Raw genomic sequence first — 5,823 nt, 5'->3', positions numbered from 1 at the left:
TTATAAACAATAAAGATCATTTTGCTTTTAGAATGTAAAAATAAAATAAAAAGATCCCGTCAGCTAAGCAAAACATACCTGTAGACAAATTTGTTTTGTAGTCTCTTCTGCAGCGGCAGGAGGATGTAATAGGCAGAACCATGGCCCCCACAAAAGGTCCAAATCCAGGGCTTATTGCAACCCTGTACTGGGTAACTTGCACTTCTTTCTCATTACAGCGTGGTTTACAATTGCAACCCAACTTGAGTTTAAAAAGACATGAGTAGTGGTCATTGTATCCAGACCAGAATTCATCATTTTCAACATCTCATCGCCAGAATGAGTCGGCCTGGAAATCAGAAGTTGGTGGTATTCAGGAAAACCTCCTGCTTTTCCTTTCATATGATTCCTCTTTATGATTTCTGATGGGTATCCTACAGGGCATCTCAGTGACCTGCTTTATGTGAAGTCTTTGGGATGGGTTCAAATTATTCCCCAGTCTCCTCTGGCTTGTGGGCATCCAGCAATGGAATGTCTGTGTTCCTGTTGTTTCCACTCCCCTTGGTGGGGTGGGAGAAGGTGTACGGTTCATTCTCAGACTCAGGGGATGGCTCCTCTGGGGCCAACTTTATAGTCGGGGCCCTGGAGCATGTGGGTGGTGGCGAGGGAGGGCAGTCCCCCACAGGGCCCTGGAAGGGTTGGTAGTTATCTACCTCGGGCTGGATGATGGGCCTGTTGGAATCCTGCAGCAGATGCCCATGTGCCATGTTGTCTTCAATGCCTGCATATACATGGGAGTCAATGTCCTTTTACAATTTCTGAAACTTTTTTGGCTGCATTGGCATCTGGGTATTGACATTGCCATTGTAGATACCTACGGATGAGTCCAAGGGCAAAAACAGCAGCAAGGCACTGCCTCCTACCACGGCGATGAAGACAGCAGTCAGGTCTACAGTTCTCAGGGTAAGCGACACCTGGAAGAGCAGGTCCAGTTGCTTGCCACTCACGGGGCTGCAGTTGGAGAAGTTGGCCCAGAAGCTGCGATGGTGGGAACTTGGCTTGGGCAGCACCTCTTCCAGGCTGAAGATCTTCCCAGCCCTGGACGACTGCTTCTAGAGGATCATGAATGCACACCCCATCTAGCAGACCAGGCCAGTCTGCTCCTTTATGAAGGTCAGGTAGGCTACCTCATTGCTGGGCACACTGATGTTCCAGAAAATCAAAACAAGGGATGATAGGCCCTGTTTCCAGTTAGGGGTCCTCAGGTAGACCTTGATTTTAATATCTGGGGTCACTCTGAAAACCCCTTTCTCTTTGAAGGAGGGTATGAAGGACATGGTCAGGCCCTGTATGGAGTCCTCTTGTTGGAAGCTGGGGCAAAGGTGCACAGGGTCACCAAGATGTTTTGCTTCACTTGGATCTGCTCAATGGAGCCTCCAAAGCAAAAGGAGCTAAAGTACAGGTCCTGGCCCTGGCCAGCACTGGCCACCAGGTAGATGAAGCTGGTGGTGCAGATATGCTCCTGTGCATGCTGCTGCAGCTTCTGGGCAAGCACCCATGCCAGGCTGAGCCAGTGCTTGGGCACCAGCAGCTTCCAGGAGAAGTCATGGAGCTGCCCAGCAGCTGGAGGATGTCCCTTGGCAGCTGGATGGAGTAGGACCTCCTGAGGTGGTACTGGTGGTCCATGCAGCTTATGGTTTTCTTGGTGTTCATCCACAGCACGTCAGGTCATCACAGAGGAAGGAGGCCTTTTGTTTGTGTGTCCCAGCCACACTGACACATCAAAAGACCGCCATGCCCCTCTTGATTTTGCAAGTAGTCCAGGCAGGCTTAGTGACACTCATTCCTGTCCAGGCCCCCTTCGTTATCTAATTACAAAAGTCACTCATTGTGCTTAGTGTCAAGGAAATTCCTTTGGTCTCTTTTATCTTTTTTTTGATCATTTTGTTCATATTCATGAAAATAACAAATAATGAAAAAGATTATGTTAACTTGCTTAATTTTAGTGCTTTTTCCTCCTTGAAAACCTGTTTGGACTTTCAAAATGGGCTTCTCTAGCCCAAACCTCAGACAGATAGTGTTTTTTTCTCCAAACTCATTTTGCTGGGCAGGTGCTGAAATCTTCTGTGTTCTATTCAGAAGAGTGGTGGCATCCCAGAGTGGATGGCCATGGGACAGGTATGGGATTTAGAGTCTTACAGAGTCCCATGGACTTCCATGCAGTTCAATTTCCAAAATTTTTTTAATGAGATGTGGAACCACAGAAAAACTCCTTAATCTATTTAAATCTTTGATTTGCTCATTTGTAACACAGAGGCACTGATAACACTTCCCTTTAAGAATTGTTTTGAAGATCAGAAATAGTATTGGGAAGGTGACTGGAACATTGTAGACTCTTAATAAATGACTGTAATCATCATTTACCCAGCAACTGTACCACCTACTATACTAAATGCTCAAATCAGTCCTCCTCCCCCAGCCCTCTCTCCGCCCCCCCCGCCCCGCAAAAAAAAAAATCCAAACCAACAGAGCACTAACAGGAATGAAAACCCAGTGTTAATGCTGCCAACATTAAAAATGTCAAACTGTAACGCGGGAATTGTAACAGCACAAAATTGTAACCCACTCCACCATTTTTTTGACATTGTTTCTCTAGGTGCTGACTCTGAATAATATCTAGCTTGTAGAAAAACAGCATATTTGTATAAGAATCCTGGGAACTAACTTTAAAAGCTACAGACTTGGGCCTTCAGGCATCCTGGCTCTGGGAGATTTGCTGACCTTCAACCACGGAGCCAGGAGGACGTGAAGCCAGGATGACTAAACCAGGATGACGTACACTGGACCATCACTTACCTTACTGGAGTGAACTGTGCACATGGAGAAATTTTCAACCCCCTTCCTTGATCTCTCTCTTCTGTTCCCCTCTCCCTCCTTATACAAACCTCTGCCTCCACTGAGAGGGGGAGATGGGCTTTGAAACATGAGTCCCCATCTTCCTAGGAGGTGGGCTTTGTAACATTAGTTCCCCCATCTTCCATGTGGCTGGCACCTGATAGTAAACCACTTTATTTACATCAGCACCTGCTTCTTGAGTATTGGCTTTTGCAGCAGTGGGCAGACAGACCTGCATTCGATTACCAAAGTTGTAATATTGATAAAGACCAAAGAATATTTATTATTTGTAGTTATAAAGTCCTTCATGATATTGGATGCCCTTTCCACCTTCTTTTGAGTTGAGGAATGTACACGTTTATGACATTTTCTAGCCTTTATTATTGGTCTTAAAAATACCAGTCTCAAATGTCTTACAGCCTGGATTTTGCCATGCAAGCCACTTTTACCACCTGTTATAAGTTTGTTGTCTTTTATTCAGTCAATATGACCAGGTTTCTGCTAATGTTATTTATATTTTATCTTAATATTAAAGATTACAAGTGGGAGATAGTAAAATAAGTCAGGCCTTTCATAACTGGCAAAATATAGTTCCTCTTCTCCTAGAACCAGAGGGCTTTGGCATTTTTAATTTTTAGTTTTCTTTAAATCTAATATATTTTGTGCTTCAGGACCTAAGAAATATTCACTTGAGTTCTTTGATTAGAAAAGAAAAACAGGCTTACAAGACAGTATTATACTCTTTGCAACAGGTATAATTATATATCTCAAAATGTGATAACTTCAAAAGAAACACACAAAACAATAAATTTAATGATTTCAGAAGTATTACCATACTGCTGGGTTTGGAGATGAATCTTGCAACAGGGACTGAGATAAAATTGTATATTAAAATTTGTCTTGCTGCCCCTTTCCTTCTCTGATTTTCTATCTCCCTAAATATTGATATTATCACATAGTTCTCAGGTTAGTTGTGTCAGACAATGTCCCAGGCCTTGCAAGTTTCTTGCCTCCCCACTGATTCAAAGAGTGAAATACATTTCCTACCTGACTCTTCCCAGAGGTTCCTCTTCTCAACCAAACTGAGCTATCCCTCCCTCCCTCCCTCCCTCCCTCCCTCCCTCCCTTCCTTCCTTCCTTCCTTTTTCAACAAATACTGGTTTCTTTAGACTCACATAATCAGACACTGGTACTTAGTCCTAGGGACATAGAGATAAAAAGACATGATTCCTATCTTTAGCAACTCACAAAGCAGTGGGGAAGTGGACAGTGAAAACACAAAATACAGTTTCTATAGTGGCCATCTGTTTAAGATGAAGAGGAGCACTGAGTTCTCAGTAAATCAGTGAATCCTGAGGAGGTTTGTTTGAGCTACTTCTTGAGCTAACTCAGTTGGGGCTGCTATAACCAAGCACCATAGACTGGGTGGCTTATAAACAGCAGACGTTTGTTTCTTACAGTCCTGGAAGTTGGAAGTCTGAGATCTGGGTGCCAGCGTGATTGAGTTCTGGTGAGGGCCCTCTTCTGGGTTGCAGACTGCCAGCTTATCCTTGATGGAGAGCAGAAAGGAAGCAAGTTCTCTTGTAACACTTTCAAGGGCACTAATCTCATTCATGGGGGCTCCACTCTCTTGGCCTCATCTAATCCCAGTTACCTCCGAAAGACCCTATCTCTTACTACCATCACACTGGGATGGGGGCAGGGGTAGAGTTTCAATAAAAGAATTTTGAAGAGACGTAAGCATTCAGTTTATAACATAGGGATATAAGGTTGCAAGGCAAAAAGGTGAGTGAGGAGTATGTGTGTGAGTGTTGGTGCCAGGGGAGCAGTGAGGAGGAGAGTAAGGCCATTCAGGTAGAGGAAATTGCAAGCACAAAAGCTCAAAGGTCTGTATTAGGGAAGCTGCCAATAATTCAAACATCCATAATAATTCAGCAAAGAGGTGAAGTGAAGGTTGCATGGTTGGGATAGACGGGGATGAGGTAAATCTGTAAGGATAGACGAGGGAAGAGAAACTCATATTTTATCCTTTAGATGGGGGAGCTATTGAGAAATTTTAAAGTAATGGGGTCTAATTAATCATGTTTGCTGTGGATGCTCAGTTACAGGAAGTCAAGAATAGAGGTGAAAAGGCCATTTTAGAGGTTTTGGCTGTAATTCAGGTTCAGGATAAAAAAGAAAGGTAGGTATTAACTAACAAATTTATTAATCTTTCAACAAATGCTTATTGAGTATTTACAATGTGCCAAGCATGGGGACTACAGAATGATTAAGGAATTAACCCTTCACTTACCTCATATCGCTTAGAGGCCAGCTGGGATTAGACAAGTAAATGGACTTTTTTCATACCGTGTGTCAGATTTTCTCCTTTGGGGATGTAATGTGTAGTATATGAAAGAATCTTTGGATCAGGCTCTCCTGGATTCAATTTCTGCCTCTACAGCTTTCTATTTGAGAGACCTTGGGCAAGTTACCTGTGCTCCCCAGTAACACAACAGGCTTTTGTGAAGATGAGAACATGTATGCGAAGGAGAGAGAAGAGTGCTGGTACATCTCTTGGCTCCCAGCGTGGACCTAAATGAAGAAAGTGAAGGCAGGGCCCGAGCTGGGCAGCTGTGGGATATGGGGCCTTCATGTAGTGTATGTAGGATTTACAACTTGCTAGAGAAGCCAACACCAAAACAGTGTTGCACTAGGAAAGATTCTATCCTTTCTTCCTTATTTCTTTCTGGCTCCAGAAATAATAGCAGTCTGGGAAGAAGGGCCATGTATACCCAACACAGAAACTGATGTAATTTGTCTGTCATGACACAGATTGTCCTGTTTTTGATTTTTCCATTTTGAAAGTCAGTGACTTTTGACTTTAGCTGTATCCATTCTTCTCTGCTGCATCCAGGTGTGCTTGACATAGGAACTAATGGGCTATGCTTCAATCCAGGTCAGAGAGTG

At 43.7% G+C, this 5,823-nt stretch overlaps 1 pseudogene; it reads right to left on the bottom strand.

The window, feature by feature from the left end:
- Positions 1-395: 395 nt before the first annotated feature.
- LOC114494855 lies at positions 396-5,172 on the bottom strand (annotated as a pseudogene).
- Positions 5,173-5,823: the final 651 nt, after the last annotated feature.

Source organism: Phyllostomus discolor, chromosome 4 (genome assembly GCF_004126475.2).
Source record: "Phyllostomus discolor isolate MPI-MPIP mPhyDis1 chromosome 4, mPhyDis1.pri.v3, whole genome shotgun sequence".
NCBI classification, from domain to species: Eukaryota; Metazoa; Chordata; class Mammalia; order Chiroptera; family Phyllostomidae; genus Phyllostomus; species Phyllostomus discolor.
Note: the sequence above shows the minus strand (reverse complement) of the source record. Positions and strands in the feature narration are given on the sequence as shown.